Source organism: Scylla paramamosain, chromosome 16, assembly GCF_035594125.1.
Source record: "Scylla paramamosain isolate STU-SP2022 chromosome 16, ASM3559412v1, whole genome shotgun sequence".
Classification (NCBI taxonomy): Eukaryota; Metazoa; Arthropoda; class Malacostraca; order Decapoda; family Portunidae; genus Scylla; species Scylla paramamosain.
The window spans coordinates 13844622-13860000 of NC_087166.1; the positions used below are offsets into that span (position 1 = coordinate 13844622).

The window sequence follows — 15379 nt, forward strand, 5'->3', positions numbered from 1 at the left end:
CCTCTCAATCCTCTCTTCTAAGTCAGCTCTCTCATTTTTCGTTGCATATTAAAGCACACGTACATTTTCTGCCTCGTTAGCTTAGGATGTTTTGATCTTCGCTTGAGACAACAGCGTAATTTGTGAAGGTTGATTTTTTATAATCATTCTAATGTCTCCTCATTTCTTTTCTGACTCTGCTTCCTTATTCTTATTCGATAACTGACATTTGTATTTTGTTTCCTTTGTCTAGCGTCCTCGATGTTCACCTCATGACCTGGTAATGTTCATCGTAGCATTCTTAGCGTGAAGGTGATTCATACGTAACTTTAGATCTTGCTCTCGTGGAGTGTGCAGTTTTTATATCACTCCGAATTTGCTTCTTCTTTTACTTCTCTTCTTTCAGTTATATCCTCTCTTTTCGACGACAGATCAATGACACTGAGTTCAAAACCTCCTCACATACGTTCTCTGATTCTTTTCTTTTTTCCTCCTCTGTCTCTTTTCGAGGCTTGAAAGCGAGTAACATTGAACTTAAACCACTACCCAATACCCAGCTCGGCGTCCCCTCTTCCCTTATAATTCTCTACTGTAAAATGCTTAAAAAAACTTAATTGGTCGTGTGGTGCTTCACTACTCCACCTAGGCTTTTGAGTTTGTAAGGATGTTTACAGGAGGAGGGGAAAGGGGGTTAGAAGGCCTGTCTTCTTGTTCCCTGAGGCCCCTGGATCCTTAATCCTGGAGCGACGGGTCACTACAGAGACAAATGGGCAATTTTGTAAAGTGTTTCCTTACGAGGAGGAGGAGGAGGCCACCCCGAGGCACGCCGGAGAAAGAAAGACTCGTGTTGTTTTCCTTCGCCTGGCCGCCCTGTGAGGACAAGTCTCAGCCCACCTACGTCACATGTGTGTCCTCTTGTCTCCCTCGCCTCAGCATCTCACAAAATCTTCAAGATGTTCTCATATGATTAGAACATATGAAGGAGCGTCTTCTAGAATGATACTCGATGGTATGTTAAGCTGCTGCTGTTGTGGCTTGAGTAAAAGAAGGGACATTTACCTGCTCTGATACCAAGCCCTTGTTTTGTCTCTCTTCCAGCAGTTCTTTTCTCTTCCTCCTATTTTCTTCTTAATCCAGGAGAGGGGGAGGGGAAGGGGGACAAGAAGGGGAAGCGTTGAGAGCGGCCAGAATCCTAAAAATAGCTGCGCCACATGGGTCGGTATAACCATCAGGACTGCGGCAGTGACGTCGGCTGAACGTAGCCAGCGTGGGCGGACGTAATGACGCCGTCGGTACTCGGCGCGGCGCCCCCGACTTGGCCCGCCCCGCCACCTCCGTCCACCCACGCTTCTCGCCCAGGTACCACTCGATTTACCTCTCCTCTTGAAACGACTTTTTTTTTGTCCCCCTCGTCGACTGTCCCGCCCACAACGCACACACGCGCTGCATCCAGGGATGATTTTCCGTTGAACCACTTTGGGTTTCTCAACACATCACTGAACTGATCCGAGGCGCGAACCGTGTGTTAGAACCGCGACACTCAGATACAATAACTGTAAATCAATAACTGGACTCCAAACTATTCATATTTCACCAATTCATAGCAGCAAATTCTCTTCAACGTTATTTTTGTTGGCTGGAATCTTCCAAACACTCTCTGGAAACTGATCGTTCACGGCAAGGTGGGCGTGGCCTCGCAACTATGACGTCATTGCTCAGCCCCGCCTCCCTGACGAGCTTTAACTAACTTTCCAGACCGCTCTGCAAGTTCGAATGTAGGCGGGAACTTCCTCCATTAGGGCCACGAGCGGGGCACAGACGGGCCTGTAGAGGTACCGAGCCAAGGCTTCATTCGTACTCTCACCGTCTTCGTCACCGCTCGGCTAAAAGTTCTCCGCGGAATTGAGAAAAGTTTGAGATCTCTGTGGTGTGTCTGGGAGTAACGGGAACGTCCTCAGCGACCAAGACAACCTTTAGCACTTAGACAGTCGCGCGTGGAGGGCTCTAGCCGGCCCCTTCAGCACTCAGCACCCCTGTCAGCACCTGCAACACCCTCAGCAGGCTCATCACTCCTCGATCGTTCTTCACTTCGCCCTCGAGCACAGCAGGTAAGGATACCGAGAGTCTTTTACCTACTAAACGACCTTCTTTAAGACACACTCCTTTTGGGTCTTCGTCAGGAGTTTGTGTTATTATTTCATTGTATTCCACGTTAGTCCTTGCCTTGAAACGTGCGACGCGTGATTAACTGCATTCCTTTGTTACTTTGCGTGTTAATTGGGGATTCATTGCACGCTGTTGCTCGATATGTAACCTTTCTCTCTCTCTCTCTCTCTCTCTCTCTCTCTCTCTGTGTGTGTGTGTGTGTGTGTGTGTGTGTGTGTGTGTGTGTGTGTGTGTGTGTGTGTGTGTGTGTGTGTGTGTGTGTGTGTGTGTGTGCGTGTGTGTGTGTGTGTTATTCTAATTATTATCATCACCCTCATTACTACTACTACTACTACTACCACTACTACTACTACTACTACTACTACTACTACTACTACTTCTACGACTATTACATTCACCTTATAACAAAATAATTAACAAAACGATGCTCTTCTGTATCCATAACATGTCAAAAGCTCATAATATTTTTTCCGAAAAAAATCACCTTTTGCAAACATTCGAACTAATCTATTTTAAAAGACAAGCGAATCCTGGACTAAAAATATGATCACAATATGATTAAAGGGATTTATTTTTCATGTCATGTTCAGGAATTAAAGTAGATGTACATACGTGTAACGGTGTACATGTGTGTGTGTGTGTGTGTAAACATGGATGTGTGGGTGTGTACGTTTTATCTGGTACATAAAAAAAAAGAGTAATACATGTCTAAGTGTGTGTGTGTGTGTGTGTGTGTGTGTGTGTGTGTGTGTGTGTGTGTGTGTGTGTGTGTGTGTGTGTGTGTGTGTGTGTGTCTTGTTACCTGTCAGAATAATGAACTCAAATCACCTTCACGTAATATCAAAATTATTATTCGTTGTCGTCGAGATATCTTAACCTTTTCACCCTCCCGTCTCTCTTAACCTTTCCTTTATTACCTCCTATCTTCCTCTCACGTCTCCTCCATTTTCATTTTTATAAAGAAGCCTAATTATAGTTGTTATTATAGTCTTTCTTCTCTTTCTCTTCTCCTCATCGCTTCTCACATGTCTCTTTTCTTCCTCTCATCGCTTCCAGTCTTTCCCTTTCTTCCTCTTATCGCTCCACACCTCTCCCTTTTCTTCTTATCGCTCCCCAACTCTCCCTTTTCTTCCTCTCATCGCTTCCAATCTCTCTCTTTTCTTCCTCTCATCGCTTTTCACCTCTCCCTTTTCTTCCTCTCATCGCTTCCAATCTCACTCTTTTCTTCCTCTTATCGCTTCACACCTCTCCCTTTTCTTCCTCTCATCGCTTCCAATCTCTCTCTTTTCTTCCTCTTATCGCTTCCCATCTCTCTCTCTTCTTCCTCTCATCGCTTTCAACTTGTTTTATCAGGTTTTTCTTTCTCACTTCCCACTCACTTCTCTATCGCTTCTTGTTCCCTTCCATCATCTTCCCACTTCTCTTTCCACACTTCATCTTCATAACTGCATCTTAACCGTGTTCGCTTTCTCTCTCCGACTTTTCACCTTTCCATTTCTCCTCGTCGTCATTTTCATCATGCTCCAATTTCTCCTTTCCCGTTCCTCCTCGTCTTTATTATTCTCGTCATTCTCTAGTTTTCCATCTTTCTATTCCTCCTACTCTTCCTCCTCCTCGTCATTCTCCTATTTTTTTTATCTCTTTCTGATCCTACTCCTTAAAATCGATCTCGCGTTCTCCTCCTCCTGCTCAGACAATCTTTTTATCTCCTCACGTTCGCTTTTCAGGACGCACACAGATACTCATCCTGACACTAAGGTCAACATAAGATACGTAACAAATTTCCCTCTCTATACGAGTAGCTATACACAAAGTTTAGTGCATCAGTTTGGGTTTTACATAGAAAGTTTGCATCTGTGTGAGAGAAGCTGAATAAAATGGTGGCAGCCACTTGGATATCGAGAGAGAGAGAGAGGAGAGAGAGAGAGAGAGAGAGAGAGAGAGAGAGAGAGAGAGAGAGAGAGAGAGAGAGAGAGAGAGAGAGAGAGAGAGAGAGAGAGAGAGAGAGAGAGAGAGAGAGAGAGGAAATTAATACACTGAATCACTGCCATTTCTTCATTGCTCCTTCCTTTTTAGTCCCCTTTATCTACATCTTCCCATCCCTACAACTTTCACACGTCCTCATCTCTACGAAAAAGAAAAAAAAAAAAAAGAAAAAGAAAACAATCACCTACTCTTCCTTTCACTAGTTTCAAGATTGTCTCACTATAATCTTCCGCCACACGCTTGCAAACGAGAGAAAAAACAAAGTAACGAAAAGTAATGTGTGGTAAAATCTTTCCCCAAGGAAGCTGAGGAGGCGACCATGCTGAGGTGCAAGACGACGGGGGGCGAAATGAGCGGGGGGAAGGGCGGGACAGGCAGGAGTGAGGGAAGAGGTGGAAGGGTGAAATTTCCATTGATTTCACCTTGTCCTTAAAGGCTTAAGGTCTGGGCTGATACTGCTAAGACCTTAATGACAAAAGGAGGGTAATGCCTTGATATATACACAAAGGAGAGGGTTCATAATTCAACCGTAGGATTATGAAGGCTAACGTTGGTTTTCGGACTGAAATGGATGTGGCTCAGTATACTTTTATAGATGTACTCCCTTGACAGAAAAAAGAGTAGTATTAAATGTCAGATGAGAGAGAGAAAAAAAAAAGCAAAAGTTAGTTTCGCCTGAATATTAACCGTATGAATATGCATCAACTTCATAATATTTGGATGTAAAAAGTAAAAAATACCACTGACTGCATACCGATTCTACTGCTGTGTTATTTTTTTTCAAACATTTTTTTCCTTTTTTGGTATCCGTTTAATGAGTTTGGAGCGTCTGGTTATGAGACAGCGAATGGCAGACGCCGGACGAGGGAACTAATTGAAGAGAAAATAGGGTTGGCTATTTCTGTCCCCGTTACCAGTACTTATGAGCTGTGCATGTATACTGTGTGTGTGTACTGTGTGTGGTCAATAAATTCTCTCTCTCTCTCTCTCTCTCTCTCTCTCTCTCTCTCTCTCTCTCTCTCTCTCTCTCTCTCTCTCTGTTTGTGGCATTGACCTTCCAAGAGACGTCTTCATTATATCCAACAAGATGAATTCCTTTTTGTTCTTCCCGTTTTTCCTTCTTCCTACCTGTCATTTTCTGTTTCACCCCGAAATGTGTCGTTTTCCTTCCTTCATTCCTTCCGCGGAGTTATATTACATGGTGACACTTTCCGGGAAACATATATTATCCTTCCTCTGTCTGTCTATCCCTCTGTCGCTCTATCTGTCTGTATGTATGTATGTATATCTGTTTTACTCCCTTTCTTTTTCTGTCTGTCTGTCTTTCTGTCTATTTAACTCTCTCTCTCTCTCTCTCTCTCTCTCTCTCTCTCTCTCTCTCTCTCTCTCTCTCTCTGATAATAACCTCTCTAGACTTAAGAAAGACGCAAAAAATACATTAAAGAAAGAAGAATGACTAAAGAAAGCACATCATCACATCCTTACCTAGTGTTCTCCCAGCTTGTCCGTTTGTCTGTTTGTATGTATCTATGCATGTCTGTCTAACACCCCCACTCTCTCTCTCTCTCTCTCTCTCTCTCTCTCTCTCTCTCTCTCTCTCTCTCTCTCTCTCTCTCTCTCTCTCTCTCTCTCTCTCAGTGATAATAACCCTTTAGATTTGAGAAAAAAACGTAAAAATACATTAAAAGAACTAAGAATGACTGAAAGAACTACATCATTACGTCCTTAGCTTGCGTTCTTTCAGTCGCTGCCCATATTCCCTAATGGTCACCCATCTCATCACTGCTTCAGCATTTCACGTACATATATTTTTCCCCACAAAGGCACAAAGGAGACCATCTGGGTGTGCTGAATACTGATCCTAACTACGTGATTCAAGCCTCAAATTACAGGTGGTAATGAGGCGGCTGGTAATCGGGACAGGTAACAAAACAGTGTAATATAATGCATTCAGGACCTCGTGAATGCAGTGCACCTCTCCAGCTTCAGTAATCCACGCACGAGACTTTCCAGGTTTAGATACGATGAACTTTGCCGCTGTCACCACCTCGGATCTCATTCTCAATAAATTACAGTGGATCAGAATAGACGGAGAAAAAGAGACGATCAGAAGAAAATGTCATAAAAATACACTACACTACACTCGTGAAAAGTCGGAGTGCATATGATAAGTATAGGAAAACAAGTAGGTGTGATGAACTTTGCTCGCTCTCACTGTATTAAAGGCACGCATTCTTTCCTTTACTCCATCAGAATAAACTTGCAGAAGAGAAGACACGGAGAAAATGAAGCAAAAATACATACATTACTATCGTGAAAGGTCGAAGTGAAGATGTGTGTATAATATAAACAAAAAGAAAGAAAAAAGATGGAGAGGCGTAAAAGAGATGATATATATATATATATATATATATATATATATATATATATATATATATATATATATATATATATATATATATATATATATATATATATACAAAAAATAAAGAAGAAAAGAAAAAAAAGAACAAAAATAAAACAGAAAATCAAGAAACAAAGAGGATACGTATAAAAAAAAAAGAAAAAAAGAAAAAAAAAACGATAAAGAAGTGGGGAAGGAAGAATTGAGTATCGTAATCTTGATGAAGGCGGGAACAGTACCAATCAGAGGAGAGGAGATAAGCTGGCGAGAATAGCAAGGTCAGCAGCAGAGGCAAGTGTTGGAGGGGAGTGTGCCGTCATGTGAGGAGGTAATGTGAGGTGTTACGTAACAATAGCGCGCACCTGACGGAAGGAGACGAGGTGAGGAGACGAAGAGGTGGTGGAAAAAAGGTGAGAAGATTCAGGAGGTGGGTGGGGGGAGGAATAGGAGAGGGAGGAGGAGGAGAAATGGAAGGAGGATAACATCAGAAAAAGAAGGAAATAGACAAGTGGGAGTGTGATGAGGGGAAAGAGGAGGAGGAGGAGGAATAGCAGGAGGAGGAAGAAGAGAGTGAGGACACTGATAAGACGACACATAAAAGCAGTATCACACGAGAGAGAGAGAGAGAGAGAGAGAGAGAGAGAGAGAGAGAGAGAGAGAGAGAGAGAGAGAGAGAGAGAGAGAGAGAGAGAGAGAGAGAGAGAGAGAGAGAGAGAGAGAGAGAGAGAGAGAGAGTCTACCTATACCCTCCTCTCTTTGAATTTTTCCTAGTCTTTCTTTCACGATTTTCTGAGATACCTTTTCTTGATCCAACGTCCTTTTTTTATGTCTTTTCCTTTGCCTTTTTCCCGGGAGATTTATTCCTCCAGTGGCTTTAAAATCCCTATTTGGGGAATCTTGACGGTAAATATCTGTGGCACGTATCAAGTCTATGGATCTTATGTAATTCTCTCTCTCTCTCTCTCTCTCTCTCTCTCTCTCTCTCTCTCTCTCTCTCTGTCTCTCTCTCTCTTCTAAGTTATTTAAAGATCTAAGTACGATTGCTTTTTCGGCAGCTGGAAATTTTGATGGCGGCGAGAGAAATTACTTTTATACCCTGGAGAGAGAGAGAGAGAGAGAGAGAGAGAGAGAGAGAGAGAGAGAGAGAGAGAGAGAGAGAGAGAGAGAGAGAGAGAGAGAGAGAGAGAGAGAGAGAGAGAGAGAGAGAGAGAGAGAGAGAGAGAGAACGTAATAGGTAGAGAGGATGGGGGAGGGAGGGAGGGAGGAAGGGAGGGAGAAGGGAAGATTAAATGAGGGAGTTAAAGAGAGAGAGGTGAAGGTAATGGGTGGAGAGGGAGGGAAAGGAAAGAATGGAGGAGAAGCCCGAGAGAGAAAAAGAGAGAGAGGGCAGAGAGAACGAAATGAGAGATAAAGAGAGAAAAAGGACACGAAAAAAATGAGGAAAAGAAGATGAGAGTTAAAACAGAGGAGGAAGAGGCAAAAGGAAAAGATGAAGAAAAAATAAAATAAAAGGAGAGGGAGAAAAGGACGAGGAAGAGATGGCAAGAAAGAAGGAAGAATTAGGGAGGGAGATGATGATGATGAGAAGGATGAGGAGGAGAACAAGGAAGAAGAGGAAAAAAAAATAAGAAGAGGAGGAGGACAACAAGGTGAAAAAGGAACAAAAAATGGAGGACTACATGAAGGAGGAAGAAGAGAAGAAGAAACAGGAAGAGGAGGCTAACAAGGAGGTCAGCGAGGAGGAGGCGGAGGAGGAGGAGGAGGAGAAAAAAAGGAGGAGAAAGAAAAAGACCATATACAATAATATCAACTCATATGCAGGTGTCTAAAGAAGAAGCAGAAAAAAAAAAACATTAAATTTTCCACCCTAGGCAGATTGTCGCACCTTAGCAGACTCCTTCCCTCCCCTCAAGCCGACACGGGCACACTGGTAAGGAAAGTCGAGGCGAGACACTTAATAATCTTCTCGGGTATAAAAATTCAGCGTGGCACCGTTCGTGGGCTAAGAGGGAGCATAAGTATTGGAGTAAGTAGGATTTTGGGCCTGAAACTATGTGTGGGTTCTTTTGTTTTTCACTGGTTTACTTTTTTAGCATGATCCTACGACTCAATTTAGTTTTCTTTTAGAGTTTTACGTTAAGACAGAGAGAGAGAGAGAGAGAGAGAGAGAGAGAGAGAGAGAGAGAGAGAGAGAGAGAGAGAGAGAGAGAGAGAGAGAGAGAGAGAGAGAGAGAGAGAGAGAGAATATCACTTGTACTGAGTTGCACTGAATTGTAAATAACATCAACATAACGTTATCATACACAAACTATGATAGAGGAAAATATACATGCATACATGTATACATTATACATTAAGTTTCATGAATTTAAAGAGTTCTTAGACTCCCCTTAATACTTTTTTTTTCCAGTGTTGGTTCCCGTTGAGTTTATTTGCACGCGTAATATCCTTCCTTATTATGTAATTGTTTACATTGCCAACTGCCTGGATAACTCTTTCTGACGTAGCGTGAATTTTTTTTTTGCCGTCCCTTTGTTCAGTGTTTCCTCTTTATTATAAGTCTTATTTTCCCGTCATGCACACTGACGCTGCATTTTTTTGATGTCAAGCACACACTGGGCGAGAAAAGTCAAGATGATTATATTGTATAAAAAAGCCTGCAATTTTTACCCTATAATTTTGTGATTCGAAAAATTCCCTTTGCTACAGTACGTTCTATTGTGAAAAGTAATATTTTTTTACGCTATATTTTAGTGATAGTGATTTTTCATCTTCGTGTTTTTCATTTGGTGTAACTCCATTCCTTTTTCCTTTGTGATGCGTAAATCTCTTGATAACCCGGTTTTTCCTGCACATGCAAATTCCTTATCACGCCTCCATCACGCCTCCACGCTCGCTCTTAACTTCCTTGCTTCAGCGGCCACCAAGCAGCGTTCCTCTTTGTTTCCACTCTGTTCACGCCTTACGGACTTGATCACGCTACGTAGTCTTCCCTTGTATTTCCATTCACTCATCTCTCTTCTCTTCTCTTCTATTCCTTCTCTTCATTCACTTCCAAACGTTCCATCAGTCTATATCTCCCTTTCTTCTTCTGCTCTGTCTCTTCCTTCGCTTCGCCTTTAGTCTCCGTCTGTCACTCTAAATTAGACAGTGTATTTGATCAGAAGTAGCCTCGTAAAGGTTAATAAGCCTGCTGCTTTGTTCTTTGTTTGTATTCCTTCTCCTGCTCATCCTTGTCTTCGCCTTTTTTCTACTTTCTTCGTCCTCTCCCTCGCCCTCGTCGTCCTTTTTCTTCTCCTTCTACCGCTTCCCGTCCTCCTCACCCTCGTCTTCATCTTCCTTTTCCTTTTCCTCCTGCTCCTCCTCCTACCGCTCCTTCTCTCCTCCTCTGGTTATTGAGGAAGGCAAATGTTAACTGCAAAGTATGATTGATGGTCCTGAAGGGAACAGTTTTCCAGTAACACACACATGCCGCGGTGAACTCAGTCAATCAGTCAGTCAGTCAGTCAGTCAGGGAGTCGCGTCCATCAGCGCGTGGTAACACATGGGCTTTTAATGCAAATGTCCCAGCTCCGCCTCGCCACCACCACCCTCGTCCCTTCCGGTTGTTGTCGCCGTCATACATCACTTTAAATTGTCGTACGTTCTGTCCGGAAAGAGCCATTCACCCCGTAAGAGTGTTTTAAGCATAGTTTGGTGTGTGTTTTAGGTCCATTACTCTTGTCTTTAATGTAATCACGTCCGTCTGTCTTTTAATTCTTAATGAAACGTTATTATAGTGCTACCTATGCTAAAATTAAACTTCCTTTTGCTTTCTGGGCGTAAATTATTCCCTTTTTGGACGTAATTGAGTGGTAATGGGAGGTAATCTTAGTGACGGCATAATTATGGACTCGTCGCGCTGCTCCGGTTCCCTGTGGCGGCGTGGACACGAGCGAGACACGAGGGGGGACCAATTTGCAGCTGCTTGCCAGGGAAGCGTTAAAGACAAGGAGGATACGTAAAGAAGAATGAAAAGACACTTTGTTCTACTACTACTGTTCCTTCTCCTCCTCCTCCTCCTCTTGCTCCTCCTCCTCTTTCTCCTCCTCCTCTTCTTCCTCCTCCTACTCCTACTCCTCCTCCTCCTCCTCCTCCTCCTCCTCCTCCTCCTCCTCCTCCTCCTTCTCCTCCTCCTCCTCCTACTACTACTGCTAAAAAAAAAAAAAAAAAGACACATCATACCTGCCTTCATTTCATCTGGCAACCAATTCCTAAGTTTACCTGAAAAATAGAAGAACTATAAGAATACCACCAAAACACCAACATTAATTATCACTGAACATTCTCTACATCGAATAAGGGATAAAATAAAAACTTCCTCTAACAAATGAAGGCACCTCTGCAGGCCTTATTTTCCTTTTCTTTTTCCCTAGGCCAGTGCTCCTCTTACATAAAATAACGATAAAACAAGAGCACACTCATTCGCCAACCCTCGGCACTCACTCTGTCCTCAGTCTGGTTCTCAGTGGCGTGAGCAGGACGGGAAGGAAAAGCTTGAAGGGTTCGTGACTCGTGAGCGAAAGTGTGACGCGTTCAGCTAATTGGTTCCAGCACACGCGCCCGGATGAACAGAGGTGAATAAAAAGGCGAGAATAAAAAAAAAAAGTTAGAGGGAACGAACTGCTGTGAAGGGGAAAGTCTGCCTCGTTTCCTGATTCTGTTTTGTTTATTTTATCTACTGCTTTTACGAATGTGTGTCAATAAGTGAACTGCATATGAGAATAAGGAATAGCTAATACTGAAGAATACTTTTAATACTTATGAATACTGAAATAAAAAAGAACAAAAGAGAAGGAAACATTGTTCAACTCTTTTATTTCATTAAAAGGCAAAACATTCTCTCCCTTAAACACCTTGTAATTATATCAGAGAGAGAGAGAGAGAGAGAGAGAGAGAGAGAGAGAGAGAGAGAGAGAGAGAGAGAGAGAGAGAGAGAGAGAGAGAGAGAGAGAGAGAGAGAGAGAGAGAGAGAGAGAGAGAGAGAGAGAGAGAGAGAGAGAGAGAGAGAGAGAGAGAGAGAGAGAGAAACAAAGAGAAAGCAAGAAAGATCATAGCCTGCTCTCACAAAACACGCTGTAATGATATCAGGAACCCTTAAGCAAATGCCTGACGAGCATGAACAGCAAACTGCACGGGATCAACGGATCGTCTAAACCTTCCCTCGAGTGTTTGTTCAAAAAAGGTTGATCCTCCCTCCTCTTCTTTGGCAGCAAATATACATTGACCCAAACCCTCTCGTTGGGAACCATAGTGGGTTTTCTTAAGGAGGAGGAGGAGGAGGAGGAGGAGGAGGAGGAGGAGGAGGAGGAGGAGGAGGAGGAGGAGGAGGAGGAGGAGGAATACGATAAAAATATGAATAAAAATAAAAAAAAATAGTAGGATTACTTAAATTTACATGTTGTAGGAAAAGAAAACACACATAGAAGCACACACACACACACACACACACACACACACACACACACACACACACACACACGATAAAAATTAGCTGTGTTATCATTTTGTTGTCGAAGTTTGAATAGAAGAAAGAGGAGGAGGAGGAGGAGGAGGAGGAGGAGGAGGAGGAGGAGGAGGAGGAGGAGGAGGAGGAGGAGGAGGAGGAGGAGGAGGAGGAGGAGGAGGAGGAGGAGAAAGGTGAGGAGGAGGAGGAGGAGGAGGAGGAGGACGAGGAGGAGGAGGAGGAGGAGGAGGAGGTAGCGGTGTTTAACATGCGCCGTGGGGAGGAAAAGAGACAGTAAACCGACCAAACACGGAGTTATAGGCGAGGTCTCTCCCGCTATTACCCTGATCGAAGGAGCTGGGAGGGAGGGAGGGAGAGGGGAAGAAGACGGAGGGAGGGAAGCAAAGGATGGAAAGGTAGAGTAGAAGGTTTAACTAGCACATACCCTCTTTCTTTTCCATCCAGCCTATTTTTTTTTGTTTTTACTTTTGTTTCCTTTTGGTCTCTTTATCTTTTCTACCGCTGTTTTTAATTTTGTTGAAAGGAAAAGCTATTTTCTACCTTTTAATCGTTTGTTTTTGTAATCTTTTTTTATTACGTCTACCATTATTTTTTATTTTCTTATTTTTGCAGTTTCATTCTGTTGAGTGAAGGTGAAATACAACGATGCGATACAATATAAAGGAAAATAACTGAAAAAAACACAAAAATGAAGAGGAAAGAAGGATAAAAATCATAAAAAAAAAAATCTGTGTGAGATGAGAAATTGCATTCAAAATCAGGTGAAAAATGATCCAAGCCAGAGACCTTCTGAATTAATGGTTTATCTGTAATTGACGTTTTTTTCTCTCTCTATAACTACTACTATTACTACTACTACTATTACTACTATTATTATTAATATTACTGCTGCTGATCCTTATGCTGCTTCTTGTGATGGTAGTAAAGGTAACTGGCGGTGGTAGCAGTACGAGTATAAGTAGTAGTGGTGGTGGTGGTGGTGGTGGTGGTGGTGGTGGTGGTGGTGGTATGGTGGCTATACTTTTGGAACAACTAGGCAAATTAAGCCGACTTTCTTAATTGAACCTGCTATAAGAACAGTAATGAACACTTAAATGAAACTTAATACTGAAATCTATTACGCCAGTGTGTGTGTGTGTGTGTGTGTGTGTGTGTGTGTGTGTGTGTGTGTGTGTGTGTGTCCGTTTGCAGGTCTAAAATAAACTATCATTCACATTAAACGCGCGAATATTCACTACCACCAACCACAATAAAAAAAATAAAAAAATAAAACGACAACAAAACAAAATAAAGTAACTAGCATCATTATTTCCAATCGGCAAAGAGGCGGAGAGACTGTTAAAAAATGATTGCCAAACGCTGCGTTATGATATTTTTTTTGGTCACGGTAGAGAACTGACTGTTGTGATGCGGGTCTCTATCACTCATGCCTTTGTTGACTCCACAGGGAGACAAAAAAGTGAATTAATGTGCTGTAATTGTATTAAGTGAATGATTTTTTTTAGCGAGTGGTGGGCGTGAGAGCGAGAGCGAGAGAGAGAGAGAGAGAGAGAGAGAGTGTGTGTGTGTGTGTGTGTGTGTGTGTGTGTGTGTGTGTGTGTGTGTGTGTGTGTGTGTGTGTGTGTGTGTGTGTGTGTGTGTGTGTGTGTGTGTGTGTGTGTGTGTGTGTGTGTGTGTGTGTGTGTGTGTGTGCCTTTAAAATACCTGTGCGAATAGAAAGAATTCTCACTCGCGCTGAAAAGTTCTGATTGCAACACTGCTGACCTACATGCAACTAAAAAATACGACAGACTCTACTGACAGAGAGAAAAGAGAAACACAGACACACACACACACACACACACACACACACACACACACACACACATGAATCTCACATAACAATCCGACGTACTGATAAGATCTTCCATTCAGTGATTATGATGTTATTCTCTCTCTCTCTCTCTCTCTCTCTCTCTCTCTCTCTCTCTCTCTCTCTCTCTCTCTCTCTCTCTCTCTCTCTCTCATAATACACAGCCTTGTCTCTTTTTCTCTATAGGTGAAAAAGCCACAGCCACGGGGAGTTAAGAAGGATATTCCACTTTTTTCTCTTGTAATCTTTTCCGGACGGATGCAACGTGACGAAATATCCGCACGTGGCTAAATGTGGATACGTAGGTGACCTTTGTAGAGAGAGAGAGAGAGAGAGAGAGAGAGAGAGAGAGAGAGAGAGAGAGAGAGAGAGAGAGAGAGAGAGAGAGAGAGTACAGTATTTCTTTTTTCCCTTCTCTTCTCACCCTCCTTCCCTCCCCTCCCTTCTTTTTCACTGTTGATCAGATAACATCAATTTTTTGCAGTTTTCGTCTCAAGTTTTTTTTTTTTTGTGTCTGTGTGTCTGTGTACCTGACTTTCTCTCTCTCTCTCTCTCTCTCTCTCTCTCTCTCTCTCTCTCTCTCTCTCTCTCTCTCTCTCTCTCTGGCGGCCACAACAAGTTACATTATTTATCTCTCGGTCTTGTGTTGATGGAAGAGGAGGTAGAAGAGGAGGCAGAGGAGGAGGAGGAGGAGGAGGAGGAGGAGGAGGAGGAGGAGGAGGAGGAGTAGGAGGAGGAGGAGGAGGAGGAGGAGGAGGAGGAGGAGGAGGAGGCAGAGGAGGAGGAGGAGGAGGAGGAGGAGGAGGAGGAGGAGGAGGAGGAGGATTAGTTGGCAGGATTTTCACTTTTATCCTGTAAACTGAATTGCTACCATCAAACCCTCATGCAAAGTGAAGAAAAATAAAAAAAAATGTTCTCCCTCCTCATCAGTCGAAATTTGCAGTTGTGTTATGAATATTTCTGACAAAATTTTCCACCTGTTTCTATTCGAGAATAAAATATTTAAATCTATCTGTATTTTTACTTACGTGCATGTTCTAAATAAATTATAGAGGTTTTCATACGAGTTTTTCTTTTTTTTTTATTATCTTGGTTTTCAAAGATTATCGTCCACTATACAGTAAATTACAGATGATTTATATTTTTATTCAGAGCTTCGTTCGTTTTCATACTTAAACTCGAGTTCTTTTCAAAAGAGTTAATCACTATCATAACTTATTTAGTGTAATATTGTAGCACACCATATTCCACTTCTTACATTACAGTTTTCCTTCTATCCTCACTCAACTCTCAAGAACAACACACCTCCTCCTGAAGTTTTTTACAGTTTTTACAGTTGAGATCGTATGCATTTAAAAGACTACCCGCACCACTATCATAATCTTGTGGCACAGCAACTTTCATTACTTATATTATACTTTTCTTCTCTTCTTGTCTCGTTTGAACTCTCAAGAGCAACACGCAAGATTTACTCGAGTTTGAATGT

General features: G+C 42.5%; 1 protein-coding gene across 1 annotated transcript in view; it reads left to right on the forward strand.

Annotated features, from left to right (window-relative positions):
- Positions 1–1758: 1758 nt before the first annotated feature.
- Positions 1759–15379, forward strand: part of LOC135108084 (thyrostimulin alpha-2 subunit-like) — a 75080-nt gene continuing 61459 nt past the window's right edge. The window contains exon 1 of the mRNA XM_064018718.1: positions 1759–2087. The gene's annotated coding sequence lies outside the window, so the exon portion shown is untranslated. The remainder of the gene's footprint in view (positions 2088–15379) is intronic.